The following is an 18,157-nucleotide window of genomic DNA, read 5'->3' on the forward strand; positions in this document are numbered from 1 at the left end:
GTGGAGGAGACGGGAGAAGTTTGGGATTATGTTCAGGCATATCAAAGTGAAAAACAGGAAAAATTCACAAAAAGTCACTTTTAAGGCAGTTTCTGAGAGAGCATGGAAAATGACCCTGGGGAGCGTATGTTGAGATGGTACAACTTTTACTATATTGCCCAGTGGGCGTTTTTGTTATCTTTTCAGCAAAACGCCTTCAGATTTGGCAGGTGGGTGGTAGGACTTGAATTGGCCGGCAGCCTATGACCTGAAGGGGTGCAGATGTTCTCAGCTCCTTGCTGACTCTCTCCCAGGGACCCACAGGCAGGTCACGGCTGTTCTCAGCTGAGCCGTGTCTTTATCCATTCCCCCTCCCGCCCCAGCCCTGAGCTCTGCTGACACCGGCCTTGAACTTCTGGCTCAGGTCTGTGGGCTCCTCTGTACCCCTCCCACCAGGCGGGTCTGCTGGCTGCCAGGCTTCCATCCAGGGACTTTGCACTTGGCTTTTCTTCTCTCAACCTTGAGGCCACCCTAAGAGGCTGTTCGTATCTTTCAAGAATCCATTCTGCGGTGAGCTCACGACAGTCCCAAGGGCAGGAATCTGGCCTAGCTGTTCTTCTTTGCCCTGTAGCAAAGAGTAATTATTACTGGGATTTTTTGTAATTATTACTGGGATTTTTCCACTTTTGTTGACCTTTTCCATGGTCACAAGGAGTTCGATTTTTTTTTTTTTTTGCGGTACGCGGGCCTCTCACTGTTGTGGCCTCTCCCGTTGCGGAGCACAGGCTCCGGACGCGCAGGCTCAGCGGCCATGGCTCACGGGCCCAGCTGCTCTGCGGCACGTGGGATCTTCCCGGACCGGGGCACGAACCCGTGTCCCCTGCATCGGCAGGTGGACTCTCAACCACTGCGCCGCCAGGGAAGCCCAGGAGTTCGATTTTTTACTAGACTTTTTGTTCTTCCTTCACTCAAGCTCTTTCCAGATACAATCGTTGTCCAACACTTGGACTGGAAGGTCCCGGAGAGGCAATAGTAATAAATTAACACTTATTGAGTGCTGCTGATATGATGAGCTAAGGCTTAGGTTATACACACATCCCAACACTCCTAGGAGATGCAGTCCAGGGAGGGTAAGTAGCTTGTCCAGTTTACTGCAGATGAAGTAAAGTTTCGGGAAGCTGCCCAAGGCAACACAACGAGTCAGGGCTGGGATTTGAGCCCGGGAGTCTGGCTCTGCAGGCCACCCACTGGGGTACCCCTAGACGGGACTGCTCTGCTGAATAGTGTGGCAGTTTTCAAAGAGTCCTAGGTCACATGGGTTATAATCTCAGCTCTGTTTTGGACTTCCTGGGTGAGCTCCGGAGAATCACCCAGCTCTTCTGGGCCTTAGTGAAACAAGACTGTTTTTCTGGGTTACCTTGAAGATTCACACTGGGTGGGTGAATCTAGAAACCCTCTTTCTTCTTCCCTCCATCAGTTAAAATCTTCCTCTCCTAGCCCATCTTCCCATTCTTTTTTTTTTTTTTTTTTGCGGTACGCGGGCCTCTCACTGCTGTGGCCTCTCCCGTTGCGGAGCACAGGCTCCGGATGCGCAGGCTCAGCGGCCATGGCTCATGGGCCCAGCCGCTCCATGGCATGTGGGATCCTCCCGGACTGGGGCACGAACCTGTGTCCCCTGCATCGGCAGGCAGACTCTCAACCACTGCACCACCAGGGAAGCCTATCTTCCCATTCTTGACATAGAACACCGGTAGCATTGGGGGAGAAAGGATAGTTTCCTGGTACAAAGAAAACTTCAATGCCTACTCCCTTTCAGGGAAGAGGTGAACAGCTGGTTTGCTACTGGTGCCAACTCTTGCAATATGCTTAAGTATGGGTGCCCCTGATCAGCAAAGAAACTCTATGGTTCCAGCCAGCATCAGAAGGTGGTTCAGAAGTGTTATTCTCTCATGAGCTACGGGAATTAATAGGGAACTTGATATCGTTTAACTGCCTCTCCAAGGGCAAGACAGGTTATTGTTGCTATTTTAGTTTCTTCCTGGTGTCAGATAATATTAACTAGTTAACATCTGACATCCTAAGTCTTTGTACTGTGCTTAAAATTTCCTTTAAGGGACAATCAAACAAAGAGAGTCACAGAGTTTCAGCTTGTTGGCCGTGGAGTGTGATTTAGCCACCAGAGTGGCCAGATGACGGCAGCGTGACATCTGTCTCAGCTGGCCTGTGGCCCAAACAGAAAGGAGCGATAGTTTTGGCCTAAGAACCTGTTTTCCCTTGTAAAAGGTAAATATCTTATGGGTAACATACCAAGGTAGTATTCATGAGTTGTTCCCACCAGTATGGAGTTATACAATTCTTAATAGAGAAACTGTAATTTAAGAGCAGCTTTTCTTAGAGGGAGCAAGTGAATTTCTCATTTTCTCATTTCTCTTTCTGGCAAAAGTGCTTGAAAATATCCAGTATCCAATATCTCCCCTCCCTTTCTATCCTCTTTTAAGTCCACTCCCATGGAGCTTTCTCCTCCTCAACCCCGTGAAATTCTTCTTCTCAAGGATACTAGCAACCTCTGTGCTGTCAGATCTCACTGTCCATTCTCTCTCCTGCTTTGCCTGACCTGTCAGCACCACTGACCTTCTGGGGGCCTGGATGGATTCCCCACATGCTGGGTTGGGGGTGTGCTGTACAGAGAGGAACACTGAGCCTGGAGGATTCACCACTTTGGCAGCAAGCAGAAGGAGCCTGCTGTTTGGGGAGAGACGTTACTCCACACTGAAAACTGCTTGCTGTGAACACGACCCTGAGAAACAGCCTTGGTAAAGAGCAGTGAGGCCACACAGTCTCAGTATACCTGGCAAGAGTATGCAGGGACACCCAGGGCCCAGGGTCGTTCACCTCTCCCAGCAGCGTGTCCCAAAGGCCATCATTCTCCAGTTCTCAAACGTCAGGTCTCCAGCCTAGCCCTGACTACTGATCATTGGCAAATATCCCATCATTAACCTACACCTCATCACGTGATGTATGTAACCGTAACCAACACGCTGATCATCTACCATGGCGTGAGCCTGGAAGTGGCCTTCTTTAATCTCCACAGCCTCCCAGGAAGGGCAATATTTCCCGGCTCATACAGGCTACTAATTCAATCAGTGAACAGTCAGTGGTGGAACTGAGATTCCCAGCTGGGTCTGCCTGGTTCCAAAGCCTCTTGTCTTGATGCCTCTCACACTTCCCGACTCAGTCTGCCACGTTGCATGAAGTGCACACATGGGAGGGGATGAGGGAAGAGGCATGGACCAAGGATCACACGTTGAGGGACCTCGACGAAGCCAAGAGGTGAACTTTTTACAAGAGGGACGTGAGCATCAGGACACGAGAGCTTAGGTAGATAAAGTCTGAGATGGGGCCGGCGCCTGACTCCTGGAGTAGAAAAGGCATTAGTGGTGGAAGCTCCTCGTCTTCTCTGACTACTAGACTGTCAGTCAGAGCCGGGTTTTCACATTAGCTGATTGATAGCTTGTCTACGTCATAAGACACGGAGAACTTGAGGCGATGTCCTTCCAGAGGTGGAGGGGAGGTAAGGGAACGTAGGGCTGCAGGACCGGCCGGCTGGGAGTGGAGGTGACCCAGGGAAGGAGGCTGCTGGTCTCTGGAGTCAGGCAGACCCGGTTCAAACCCCCAGGTCATCACCTCTTAGCTCTTTGGAGAACACTTTCACATCCCAGACTCTACATCTTTCTCATTTATGAAATAGGCATTGTGATACCTGTGTCTCAGGTTTTTGTGGGAACTGAATGAGCTAAAGCACTGTCTCAGGTGTACAGATTTGAATGTGGTTGAAAAAGAGATCATTACACTTTCAACTCCAAAGCAGTGTCACGTGGAGCAACTAAGCCCATGCGCCACAACTACTGAGCCTGCGCTCTAGAGCCCACGAGCCGCAATTACTGAGCCCACGCGCCTGGAGCCTGTGCTCCCAGCAAGAGAAGCCACCGCAATGAGAAGCCCGCGCACACTGCACACAGCGGAGGCTTGTTTCACTCTGTCCTCACCGGCATGACGCTCATTTGTGTCACGTGTTCATCATTTAACACGGGACACCGAGATCTTCTTTCCCAAACACGTCACCCCACCCCCAAATCTGAGAGCCAGGTTGTGATTCAGACCCTGTTGTTAATCTGAATTTCCACTTAGGGCACTGGAACCTCTAATATTTCATCTGATGAAAAATGACTTTTTCCCTCCGTGAAGAATGTGACAGTGACCACAAGGACATAGGATGATCCTATCATATCGGGATACCATCCTATCTTCCTTCTTCCTCTCTTCATGTCTTGGCCTCCCTCTCTTCTTTGAGCAACTTGTGTTGTTCTAAGATCGTTGATGGCTTTCACCAGTAGCCCCTTGATGTATTGTGGACAGTCTGGAGTCACTTTTGGGGGGTTAGCATTTGACAGTATTTACAACATGTCTTGGACCTGCTTTCCTCTCTTCTGTGATGTGAGGCCCTGCTGTTATCCTGACAGCTCAGACTTTACTCCGTGACCCATGTGGATTTTTCTAAACCTGTAAGGTGGTGCTCTCCCATCACGATCCCCCGGGCAGCCCCACTTGTCCCCAAGGCTCAGCTATGATCTTGGTGCAAAATCTGTAACTAAATCTACATTTTGCCACTGAGCTCCAGGCCTGCTTCTTTATTAACCTAGTAGATACTTCCACCTGGATATGCTAAAGGGCCTTTAAACTCAGTATGTCCAAAATGGAAATGGTTATTCCTTGACCTCACAAACCTTCTTGCTCCTCTCCTCTGTCCTCCATATCGCTTGATAGTACTGTTGACCCTTTAGTTCTTTAAGCTAGAAAATGAGGGTCTTTAAATCCTCACCATGCATACCCCGTATCACACAAACAAAGGCTTTCTGGTGTTTTTGTCTCCAAGCATCCTTCATCTTAGCCAGAATGGCCTTCCTAAATTGGAGAAGAGTTCATAATTCTCCTCAGCTGAAGATCCTTCAATAGCCACCCATCTTGCCAGGATGAAGTTAGAAATCCTTAGTTTACTTGGTGGTAACTTGGTCTCTGCTAACTCTCCAGTTTTGCTGGTTTAATAGGCAAATCCTCTCGCACAAGGACTTGCATGGATTCGGATTGTTTTGTATTTGAGATTTGTCATCACCCTCTCCTCTGTTTCTGATGACAAATTCCTAGGGGGCGAGCGCTGTGCTTTACAGTTTGTGGAATTTCCAAAAGCTTCACAGGGAGCCGGGCCGCCTGCATGGAGCCCTTTGTTTGCACGGTTTGCCCTGACCGAGGCAGCAAAGTTGGGAGACAGGCACCTTGCAGGCCCGTCACCTCTGCCAGCCATGGCTGAGGGACCTGCCGTGAAACCTAGGTCTTTTGGGTTTCCTTGTCTGTGAAATAAGCTTGTTGATGGGAGTTTCATCTCTAGGTTTTCCTCAAACTCTTGTCTGTCTGTGGTCACAATCCTGGGCTCATGCAATGTCACAGCCACACACGAGAGGGAAGCATTGGCTAAACTGTGTTGAGAAGCCCACGTCAGCTTGACTCTACCTTGGAAGTTGATTTTGCTTTGTTTCAGCAAATAATGGTGACGAAGATCACGGTAGAGTGAATGCAGTTTATCTCTCAGAGCATGAGGGTTGTATAATGTCATTATTTGTCTGGACAGGAGGATCCCTTAACCTACCCAGAGGGGCACAGGAGTCAGAGGGGGTGGTGTCCACCAACCTTTCAACCCTATGAGCGATGATGCTGAAGTTCTCTTTGGAAAGTGGGCCAGGATCACTTTCCTGGAGTCCAACTGAAATAAGCTCTTCTGACCCTGTCCCAAGTGGGGATGAATAATAGATTGGGGGACCGTATAAGAAAACTTCAAATATTTAAAATGATTCATTGCCAATATTACATCTCGGTTTATTTCAGGATGAAAAATTTCAATTTGTTCAAACTCTTTTTTCCTCACAGGATGCTCTGAGTTCTGCCTTTGGCTGTGGCATAAGAATTTGCTAATAAGGATTCTGACCATGAATCCAAGGTAGAGCACAGATAGATCAGTGTCTCACTGAGGAATACTTAGAGCCACTCACATCCTTAGAGGAGCTCAACGTTTTGGAAATACCTGTTGTCTTTACCTGTGGAGAACGAAGGGCACGTTCCCTCTGCAGGCTTCAGGGGAGACTCCTTCCTGTCTCTTCCAGCTTCTGCTGGTTCCAGGGGTTCCTGGGCTTGGGGCTGCATCCCTCCCGTCTCTGCCCCCCATCTTCACCCTGCCTCCTCTTCTCTCTATGTCTTCCCGTTTTCTGTCTCTTATAAGGACACTTATCCTTGGATTTGGGGCCCACCTGGATAATGAAGGATGATCTCATCTCAAGATCCTTAACGTAATTACACCCGCAGAGACCCTTTACCCAAATATCTCATTTATAGGGTGAACATATCTTTTGGGAGCCACCATTCAATCCACCCTAAGACCTCTTCACTTTTCAGCAGGGAGCTCTTGTCTTATATCTTCTCTGAAGACTTATATATGTGTTTTTATGTATGAGGATGGATTTATAGTCACCACTGATAATACTTCCGTATGTGCCCTGCAAACCTGGATGTTGCAGACTTTAGTGGTTCTCAGCCTCAAGTACCATCATTATTCATCTAACATGTTGACAGTTGTAAGATGCACTATTACTTTATGTGCTACCTAAGAAATAAAAAACTCTGCCAGTTAAGTGATGACCTACTGTCAAGTTTAAGATGCACCTTGATTTCACTTTATGTGAGAGAATGTGCAACTGATGAAATGCAGCATAACCTATAAAAAGTCAATGTGAATCATGAAAGTTTTAAACATTAGGATAAAGAATGTCTAAAGTAACAGTGGCTGTTTTGCCAGGAGAAGAAACTTCTCAGAGTAGGTATATTCAAATATCTTAGTAGATTTCCTGTAAAAGCCTGGTTAGATGGTGGTTTTATCAAGCTTTGGGGTCTGTACCAGTTACCTGGAGGTGCTTATTAAGTATATAGATTCCTGGTCTCACCTCCACTGATACATTGAATATAATACAGTTACCCCAGTCATACACTATACATCACTGCATAATGCTGATGTAGGAAGTTTGGGATAGAACCCCCAAATCTGCATTTTTAACAGGCAACCCTGAGATTCTGAAAGGGGTTATCTAGGAACCACTCTTGGAGGAATATGGGATCAGATTGATGCTTTTTAGTTCCAAATATTCAAACTTTGGACTAAGACTTTTCAACAATAAAAAGGAACATATTGGTACATGCAGCAACATGGATGAGTCTCAAAAATAGTTTGGTAAATGAAAAAACAAGATAAAAGACTACACATTGTATGATTCCATTTATATGAAATTTGTGGAAGAGGCAAAACTCTTTAGACAGAAAGGAGGTTAGAGGTTGCTTAGAACTGGGGTTTGGGAGCAATAATTGCCATCCAACGGGCACAGGGGAACTTTTGGGGGGTGATGGAAATGTTCTGAAATGGGATTGTGGCGGTGATTGCAAAACTTTATAAATTTACTAAAAATCATTGGACTGTACATTTAGAATGAGTGAATTTCATGATATGTAAAGTATACCTCAATAAAATTGATGAAAAATATCAATAAATATAGCTATCGCTATTACTATTTCTCTCATTCCACGATTGGTCTAACCTTCCTGGGCCTGAAAACCAGGAACAGTGATGGCCATAGGTGCAAGCAGCTGTCCTGCAGGATCTGCTCTTAGTCTGGATAGGTGCTCTTGGGGTGGAGCAAAGACCAGGGTCTCCTCAAGACTTGAGTGTGTCTCCTGATAACGCTTTTTGGACTCTGGACGCCTCTGCTCTTTCCACAGTTCATGGATTGTATAAGTTCTGGGGGCGGAGCAAACTCAGGATGCTGAAATCAGCTAGATTTTTGGTGTCAAAGGGGCAGTTCCATTGTCTGAAGTTGGAGTGTCTTTATTTGGGACTGATCTCCCAGCAACTAGTACAAATTCCCTGATGTGGATTCTTAGGAAGATCTGGGTTAAGATGGTGGGCTCCTAGACCAGCCCAAAGTCTGCACATTAGAAAAGCCAGATTTTCAATCTGTTGAGCTCCCTTGGCCAAGTGTGTTATAACCAACAGATAACAGAGTGAACTGCACTCAAATCCCTGATATTTTTCCATGGCATAATCCATGTGTAATCCTTGGTCTTCTAGGTCATGATTTGGGAGGTTTACCTCTGGACAAGGGGCTTCAAGATCCAGCAATAATTACTCCTGTGTCCCTGTTTCAAAGAAGGTTGTCATTTTAGAACCAGGGCAAGATTTGAGGATATAGTCCTGCAAAAGCAAATTTCAAAACTCTTAAACTTGTTCTTACAGGCATGAGCTAAAAAAAAAAAAAAAAAATCAGGAACAGTGTTTTTCACGTAGGAGAGACTCTGTAAATATTTGCTGAACTGAATTCTAGTTACAACACTTCCTGCAGCCCCACCTTTGCCAATCCCAACGTTTAGTAAAAGTGCCCCAAATCGTGTTAGTACTACAGAATTTTTGCATTTCCCCAGGAGCAAGTTTTAACATCTCTAGTTACACATTCAGTGGACATTCTTACACTTACATAATCCAGCGTTCTGTCCCATTTGCATGGAGTACACAAGAAGACTGTATCTGACCAACAGGTAATGTTTACATAAAATGTTAACATTGCTTAGAGAGGCTCCTTTGAACACATTCCCTGAGGATGTTTCTCTTCTACACTAATTCTCATTAGAGCATTCACGTTCACCAAGCGTGATCATCCAAAAATGTTTCTATACCATTAACTCCAGACTCCCTCTTTCAAAAATGTTGCTGACTCACAGTGAACAAAGCTGTTTGATATAGCACAATAGGACTGCTAAGAATACATCCCCTGCTTTGCCTGCACAGGTACTGAGCCTCGCAGTTTCTCTCTTTTGGTACCACTGGATGGAAGGAAGCTCACGAAATGAGGGCTTTTATTTTCAAAAATCATTCTATTTCTTACAGCTCTCTTCCAGTGTTTCCATGGCTGGTGTCCAGCTTCACAGGAGGCGGAGGTGAGGCCACAGACCAAGGGTCTCTTGGTGCACTTATGTTTTTAAGGCTTATCGTAAGGTGTGTCTGCATTTGGCATGGAAACCAGATGAGATAAAGGCAAATAATAAGTGGCAGTCCTAGAAGTAGCAAACATTACCCCGAAAATGGCATGGGGAAGGGGTGCACCGCCTATAAGGATGTATTTAGATAACTGAGGGTCCGAAAGGGTCGACCTTTGGTGAGCAAATATTTGCTGTTCTCTCTACAGGGACACGTCTCTTTTACAAATGAGTGAGGAGAAAGAAAAGCAATTATTTACTTGTGGCACAAGAGAATGCTGGTTTATAACTCAAAATGTCCTCTTCTCTCCCTCCCTTCCTCTTGTCCCCTTCTTCATTCTGGAAAGCATTTCTTGTTAAGATAAATAATACGAAAATTTACCTGCTTTTGCCACTCTTAGTCAACATAGAATTGGCCGTTCCAGCTAAAATAAGAAAGCAAACAAAAAAGAAATACTCTACATCAAAATAAGTAAAATTACCTCTGTTCTGAGAAGACATGATCGTGTGTGTAGAAATCCGTAGAGATAAAACAAAAAACGTTAGACTAATAATTTCAGCAAAGGTGTAGGATACAATATCAACACAGAAAAATCAGTTACATTTGTATACCTTAACGGTGAACCGTCTGAGAAGAAAATTTAAAAAGCAATTCCATTTAAAATATTATGAAAAAAATACTTAGAAATAACCAAAAAGGCAAAAGAAATGTGATAAATGGAATGTTTCCTGCCATATCAGTAAACAAAGGAAGTCACAGTCATCATCGATTGCAGCCACAGTCTATGGAGAACTGGTGAGCCCTGAGGGAACTCAGGGAGGAAACAGAATACCTGCCATCTAGCAGCCATCAGACTGCAGCCACTCCCTGCGGTGAGCCCTGAGGAAACTCAGGATGTGAAAACACAGGATACTGGTCCCAGAAGCTGAGGTGTATAGCAAAGGAGTGATTTCAGTAAGCCCAGACTCTTGCATCTTCCCATACATAGAAAAGTGCTAAATTCCTTAACTTGAGATAATCTGGTTTTTGTTAATTAACAATTATCTTTGATATTCAGACTACCTGCCCTTTGTTGCAAAACTTCTATATAGCCTGGCTTCCCCCTGCTTCCTTGGAACAGTCCTCTCAGGGTTACTTGAGATGCTGTCTCCCGGGCTTGAAGTCCTAAAAATTTCTGCCGAATAAAACATAACTCTCAACTTTTAGGTTGTGAATAATTTTTTAGTTGACAAGTGTATAACTAAAAAATTTGTTTGAAGAAAGTAAAGACACAGATATGGAAAGACAACCATGTTTGTGAATGAAAGACCATATTAGGATGACAATATGAACCAAAGTGACCTACACATTCCATTGAACTTTATATATATCCCAACATCATTTTTTTGCAAAAGTAGAAAATCTCACCCTAAAATTCATACGGAATCTCGAGGGACCCTGAATAGACAAAGCAATCTTGAAAAGAAAGAAACAAGTCTTGGAAAAGAAAAAGTAAAGTAAAAAGAGAGAACAGATTTGGGTTTCTCACAATTCCAGATTTCATAACTTACTACAAAGCCACTATCATCAAAATAGTGTGGGTAATGGCGTAAAGACAGATATAAAGACCAGTAAAATAGAACAGAATACAAAAATAAACTCAAATATAGCTAATGTTGTTTGACAAGGTTGCCAAGATCATATACGGGAAAAGTGCAGTCCTTTCAACAAACAATGCTGAGGAAACTACATATCAACATGCAAAAGAAGGCAGTTAGACCTCTGCCTTACACACACACACACACACACACAGGCACACACACGCACAAATCTCAAAATGCATCAAAGACCTAAACATACAAGGTACATGTATGAAACGCTTAGAAGAAAAGCTGATGATGATGACATTGGATTTGGATATGTCACCAGAAGTACAGGCAACAAAAGAAAAAATGCATAAATTAGTATTCATCAAAATTCAAAATGTTTTTTTTGCTTCAACGTAAACTACCAAAAGAGTGAAAAGTCAATCCACAGAATGGGAAAAAAGATCTTTGCAAATCATGTGTCTGATAAAGTTGAATAGAATGGAACTTCTTGGAAATACCATAAAACTTTATCTCAAATCGCCTTTTCTCAACCATCCCAGACATTACTTGGTGACCTTTACTCTTTCATGCTTAATATTTCCATAGTTAATCTTTTGATTATCCCTTCCTACTGATGCAAAATTTAAGGTTTTTATATCCTTTTCCTTCAGAGTTTGCTTGACTACCACTGTTTCTCTTCCCTACTGAATTCAAAGAGTTTTCTAAGAGCATTTGGACCTACACCTTGAAGTAGTCCTAGTGTCTTCCAACTGGTTGACTTGGACATGGCTGAATTTTTCACAATCTGTATGTGAACAGCCTACACATAGGAATGGAAATACATTGTTTCACAAACATCACATCGAGCAGTTTGGTGTATTCTCTCCACACCCTTCAGAAGTGATCTCTGTTACTCTTCTGTTTTTTTCTTTGACTCCAATTTTCTATACAGTGCATCCAAAACCAAAGTAAATGTGTGGACAGGGTGAGGCTTAGTTCCATCTGAAGATGGCCAAGGTGTTTTGGTCACTTCCCCCAGTTCCTTCTTCTGTTCCCTCCCCTCTATATTTCAGAGGCACTACCTATTCTTCTTCATCTTTGTATTTTAGCACTTACAGAATCTCAGAGTTTGAGGGAACTTGAAGGCCAATCACAGTCACAGAGTAAGTGAAAGCATCAGATCACAACAGGAACAAAGTGTTACATCAATAAACATCTTTATTATAGAAGCAGTTGATAATCTTGTATAAGAAAATGCTCAGATTCTCAAAAAAGCATTCAAAGAACTCTTCTTAGGTAACATGCATTTCAACATCTGCTAGGTGTTCATCCAATCTGTCCTCAATGAGAACAATTTCTTCATGTCCTGGAGCAAGTACATCTATTGTTCTTGATCTAATAACTAGAAAAGTCTTGCATAATCGTGTTCATGATTTCTGGCCACAAATTCAGATGAATAAGAAGAAAACACAGTTCTTTGTTTTTCTTGGAAGTGATCTTTCTTGGAAAATGGAAGCTGAAAAACATACTGTATTTTAGATACAGAACCAAGTCTCAGGGGTCCCCCTGATCATCAGGGACTGGATCCACAAAGACACTTATTGTCCCAGGTCCTTTGGTCCATTTAGGTCTGGCTGCTCTGCATGATGGTCAGTCCAGCTCCAGAGAGAAAAGAGATGGTTACTGCTTTGAGGTCTCAACGTCTAAATGTTGATATAAAAGAGAAAGAAGGGAAGATTTCCCTGGTGGCACAGTGGTTAAGAATCTGCCTGCCAATGCAGGGGACACAGGTTTGAGCCCTGGTCTGGGAAGATCCCACATGCCATGGAGCAACTAAGCCCATGCTCCACAACTACTGAGCCCGCGTGCCTAGAGTTCATGCTCTGCAACAAAAGAAGCCACTACAGTGAGAAGCCCACACACCGCAACAAAGAGTAGCCCCCACTCGCCCAAACAAAGACCCAATGCAACCAAAAAACAAAAAAAAAAAAAACCCCTTATTAAAAAAAAAAATAGAGAGAGAGAAAGAAGTGAAAAAGTCTTAACATAATTGCCTATACGAGTGTGTGGGTGAACTTGCTTGGAACTGTGCTGGGAGAAAAGACGCTACATCAGAAGACTCTTTTCTTATTTTCCAGACCACAGAAATTTTCACATGACACATGACACAATATTCTGGCATTCACAACAGAAACAGATAGATATCAAGGACTATTGCTCAAAAATCCAAAAATCCAATGTCATTTATCCTATTATTTGATCACAAACTCTTGAAGTTGCTTCCAATCAAGTCTGTGTTCCTCATCATTAAAACATCTTTTGTTCTCCTTCATGGGGAAAAATCCTGACCTCATGGATACGGTCTAATGTACACAACAATGCGAGTGGGATCCAAGTGAGACAGCTCTTTCGTTACTCACTGTCTAGCAAACACCAGATTTACTGTCACATGTATACAACATAATAAAAAAGAGATGCCATTTTTATGTACCCCAGAATTTATTTGCCACAGAAACTGTATGTTCTACAGAAAATAAGGAGAAAAAGAAGTTTTCATTTCCTATCTTTTCAGAAATTAATTAAAATAACAACCAAATAATAACCCAAAGCATGGAAAAATGATCATGGCTTAGTTCTGTGAAGTAGAGAAAAAAATAGAAATAAAAATAATTTTAATTGCTGACATACTCGAGGCGAAATGTAGCATTGATAGGAGCCACAGCATCAATTATACTACCCAACATTTTGAGTGATTACTATTTACCAGGAAGCACTCTCAATGAATCAAACATCCTATGAAGTAAGCTCAACTACTGGCTCATTTTACAGATAAAGAATCCACAGAGGTTATTGATTTGTCCAAGGCCACATTGAAGGTGATTATTTTTGTCATTTTTGTAAACCTCAAGAGTCTTATATAGATGTTTGCACATTTATCCCTCCTTTCCTACTTCCTGCTTCCACCCTTAATCTGACAATAGTGTGGGTAAGGTGGATAATTTTTTGGGGGGGAAGGGGAACATTGGCAGAAATCTTCTTGCATTACATTTGTACTTTATGGAAAATGGGTAATTAATTGCAAGAAGGGACACTGCTAGAGCTGATTTTCCAACTTTTCCCAAGGGCACCCCAAGGTTAAGGTATGCCCACCTGCTCCAGTAGCACACTTGTATTCACACTGCAGGTGAGCAAGATATGTTTGGTATTTCACACATATCCTGCCATGCCAGGTGTAGTTCCATTCTTCTCCCAACGGGTCACCTGCACCAACATTTAATGACGCCATTGAGAGACACCAGGTTAGATGTTCTAAGGATCATTCCATGTCTGGTGAGGCAGTTATCCAAAATTGGGTGGCCCCAGTGACTACCTCACATTGAGGACAGTCAGAATTTGCCCCATGAGCTCAATTACAGAGATCACAAATAGTTGTGGGCCCAAGAATACACTAGTTGGCATTCCACAGCCTGACCTTCCCTTGTGTGCTCTCTGAGTGTGGGTGTTACTTGGATTTCAGCTGATGATTTTTCTTCCTTGGTCAGCCTTCTGAGTATTCAGCTCCCCTGCCTTCTGCACCACTGAAGACACTCATTCAAATGGCAGGTGTCCGGTCAGAATGTTGTGGAATTTTAATATCCAGACACACTCAACAGCAATTACAGTGTTGCTAATAGCAATTTAATAGCAATACCAATTCCCTCTTTATAAGGAGGTTAACATCCTTGATGTAGTGAGCTATTTTCTAACCTTTACCCTGTTCTAATCTTTAGCTCATTCATATTGCATTCTGTCAAGAGTCATGAAGAATATAAGATATCAACCTAATTTGTGAGCTAACAAATCAGTTTGCCCTGGTTTCAAGATGCTGGTAGAGGGAAGACTGTTTATTACACACAACAATTGCTGTAACCAAAATAAGAGTATCGTTTTCCAGCTTTGTTGAGACATATAACACTGTATAGTCTTAAGGTTTATGATGTGATGATTTGGTGTACGTATATATTGCGGAAATGTTCACTACGACAAAGTTTGTTGTGCTAGTTCCTTGAGCCCCTATTTCTAAAGGTTGAAGTGAAGGGGCCAGGTGATACCTGAACATGCAGTGAGTTGAGTTATAGGAGAAAAGGCTTGAGTCTAGGGCCCCTGGGTCAATTATAGTGGGCACTCAGCATCCCTGCCCTTTCTCTGGAGGGAGATATTTTCTTAATATCACTGGACAGTAAACACACCTTCCATTTCTCTGGATGGAGCCACGGTCTCTATATTGCAAGACTGTTCACTGTACAAATGTCTTGAAAAAATTAATATGGGATGAAGGGTAGTCAGTGCCTCTGCTTACCGGGTGTACAGAAATGTGAAAAACTGTGCAACGTTATCTCCCAAGGGGCGATTACCCACTTATAACAGCTGACTCCTGATTTCATTAGTAACCTTCATCCTCCACTAGACTATAAACTCAAGGCATTTAACAATAATTTATTTCTGTCTACATTATTTATTGATAAAACAATGTGTGGCACATAAAAATTTTCAATAAAATTTTGCTGAATGAATCAATGAAAGAATGGCAAGATATGCAAGAACTAATCAAAATGCTAAAGAATAGACAGATGATGAAGAAATTAAAATAATGAATATGATACACTACTTAAAACAAGCAAAATATAATACTGGATTTTTAAAATAATATTTGATAGCTTCAGAAAATACTTCTGTTAGGTCAAAGGAAAGTATACAATTTGTATGTTGAAGATTATTTTGATGTTTAAATAAAATAGAAACTCACACATTTGTAAAGGAAAATCATGAAGGAAAACGTACCAAACGTTAAATGTAATGGGCTAGTTACAGGTTATCTTTATTCTCTATCCTTTCCTTTTTTTCCCCCAAATTTCTGTAATTTGCATGTATGACTTTAATGATCAGGAGAAACAAACATCCTTATCTTTTTCATTGAAATATAGTTGACTTATTATATTATATTATTTCAGATGTACAACAGAGTGATTTGTTATTTTTATAGATTATACTCCATATAAAGTTATTATAAAATATTGGGTATATTCCCCATTATTCTAGGTTGTAGGGTTTTCCCTTTCAGCACTTTAAATACATCATGCCATACACTTCTGCCTACATAGTTTCTACAGAAAAATTAGTTGATTGCCCGATAGGGTTTTCCTTGTATGTGACTCGTTTTTCTCTTGCTGTCTTTAGAATTCTCTCTTTAAGTTTTGCCGTTTTAATTATGATATGTCTTGGTGTGGACCTCGTTGGTTTTATCTTGTTTGGGACTCTCTGTGCTTCCTGCACCTGGGTATCTTTTCCCGTTTTCAGGTTCAGGAAATGTTTTGCCATAATTTCATCAAATACACTTCCTGCCACTTTCTCTCTCCTACTTTTGGGACCCCTACAATGTGAATGTTAGTATACCTTATGTTGTCCCAGAGGTCCTTTAAACTGATCTCTTTTTTAAAATTTGTTTTTCTTTTTGCTGTTTTTATTGAACGATTTCCATAATTCTATCTTCCAGATCACTTATGAATTCTTCCATATCACGTAATCTGCTATTAATTCCTTCTAGTGTGTTTTTCACCTTAGTTATTGTATTCATCAGTTCTGACTGGTTATTTTTTAAAATATTTTCTAGTTACTTGTTAACATTCTCACTGTGTTAATCTACTCTTCCCTAGTTCAGTTAGCATTCTTATTACTAATGCTTTGAACTGTGGTAAATTATTTTGGTAAGTTATTTATCTGTTTCATTAGCTATTTTTTTCAGGTGTGTTTTTCTTATTCTTTCATTTGAAACAAATTCCTTTGTCGTCTCATTTTGCTTAACTTTCTCCATCTCTATGAAATTAGGTGAAACAGTTACCTATCCCTGTCTTGAAAGGGTGTGCTTGTGTGGAAGCAACCCTAGAGGCTTTTTTTTCAAAATAAATAAATTAATTAATTTATTTATTTTTGGCTACATTGGGTCTTCTTTGCTGCACGTGGGCTTTCTCTAGTTGTGGCGAGAGGGAGCTACTTTTCCTTGCATGCACGTGCTTCTCATTGTGATGGTTTTTCTTGCTGTGGAGCAGGGGCTCTAGGTGTATGGGCTTCAGTAGTTGTGGCATGTAGGCTCAGTAGTTATGGCTCGTGGGCTCTAGAGCACAGGCTCAGGAGTTGTGGTGCACGGGCTTAGTTGCTCCATGGCATGTGAGATCTTCCTGGACCAGGGCTCGAACCCGTGTCCCCTGCATTGGCAGGAGGGTTCTTAACCACTGAGCCACGAGGGAAGTCCCAACCCTCGAGGCTTTGGTGGGAGAGCTGAAGCTGAAGTGAGCATGGGTCACGCCTTTCCCCAGGTTGTGCTGGCAGCTATCACCTGGGTGGGAGGTGGGACGGGGGAGGCTAAAGCCAGAGACAAGTCTGAGTCGGGGTTTTTCCTATGCTCAGTGGCTGGCACCATCGTATTGGGCCAGGCTAGGTCCCAAGGTGCTGGAGCAGAAGCCCTGAGGGTTGGGCCCAAACTGGTTACATTCCCTTTAAGTGTGCACCCTCTCCCTGCCCGCCCCACCAGCACTGGTCCCTTTGCCCAAGAGGGGAGCAGTGCTGGAGGAAGACAGGTTGGAGCAGGCACCTGGTCTAGGCTGCCGTGCATGCTGGTGCAATCCTGGAACACCCGTCAGAGCTCCAGAACACTTCTGATCTGCCACCTTTACCAATGGCAGTAATGGCCACCCTTGCCCTGTTCAGATGTCATGCTGGCCTGAGCCAGCTCTGTCCTCCACAACTGCACACTGTCCCCAGCACTGGCAGCCCTTGCCTTAGTAGGAGCTGACCTGGAGCCAGAGGTGCTGAAGTGGGCGTTGGCGTGGGCATTGGCCTGGGCCAGGGTGCACCCTGGGGCTGTCACAGTAAACTGGCTAGAGTCCTGGGCTGTTTCAATCTGCTTCCTCTGCTTAGTTCCCAGGAGCAAGCAAGTGTGTGCACCTTTTTCAAGAGGAGAGTCTAGGTTTCTTACAGCCCTCCTGTTAGTCCCACTGGTTTTCACACCAGCTACAGGGACTCCACTTCCTGGTGGTGGGCCCAAGGGCTGTGGTGCCCAGTATGTGGTTTCAACGGCTCACTCTCCAGGGAGGATCTCCGAGACCGAATCCCTGTAATCTCCCTCCTCTTCTGTGTCTCTCCTCGGGGCACAAGTCCTGATCTGATTGCTTCTCTTCCCTTCGCACCCAACTCTATGTGGATGTTTCTTTACAGCCCTGGCTGTGTAAGAACCTTCCTGTTGGTCCCCAGTGTGTTTTCAGTGATAATCACTCCATATGTAGGTGTAATCTTGACGTGCTCATGGGGGAGGTGAGTTCAGCATCCTCTTGCTCTGCCATCTGGATCTCCTCCCCAAGACAGTGGTTTTAAAACTCATTGTGTACTAAGTTCAATACCTGTGATTGTTCAGGAGCAGTTTCTGCCAATTTATTTTCTTCCTTTCATGGAC

This window comes from Phocoena sinus, chromosome 2 (genome assembly GCF_008692025.1).
Source record: "Phocoena sinus isolate mPhoSin1 chromosome 2, mPhoSin1.pri, whole genome shotgun sequence".
NCBI lineage: Eukaryota > Metazoa > Chordata > Mammalia > Artiodactyla > Phocoenidae > Phocoena > Phocoena sinus.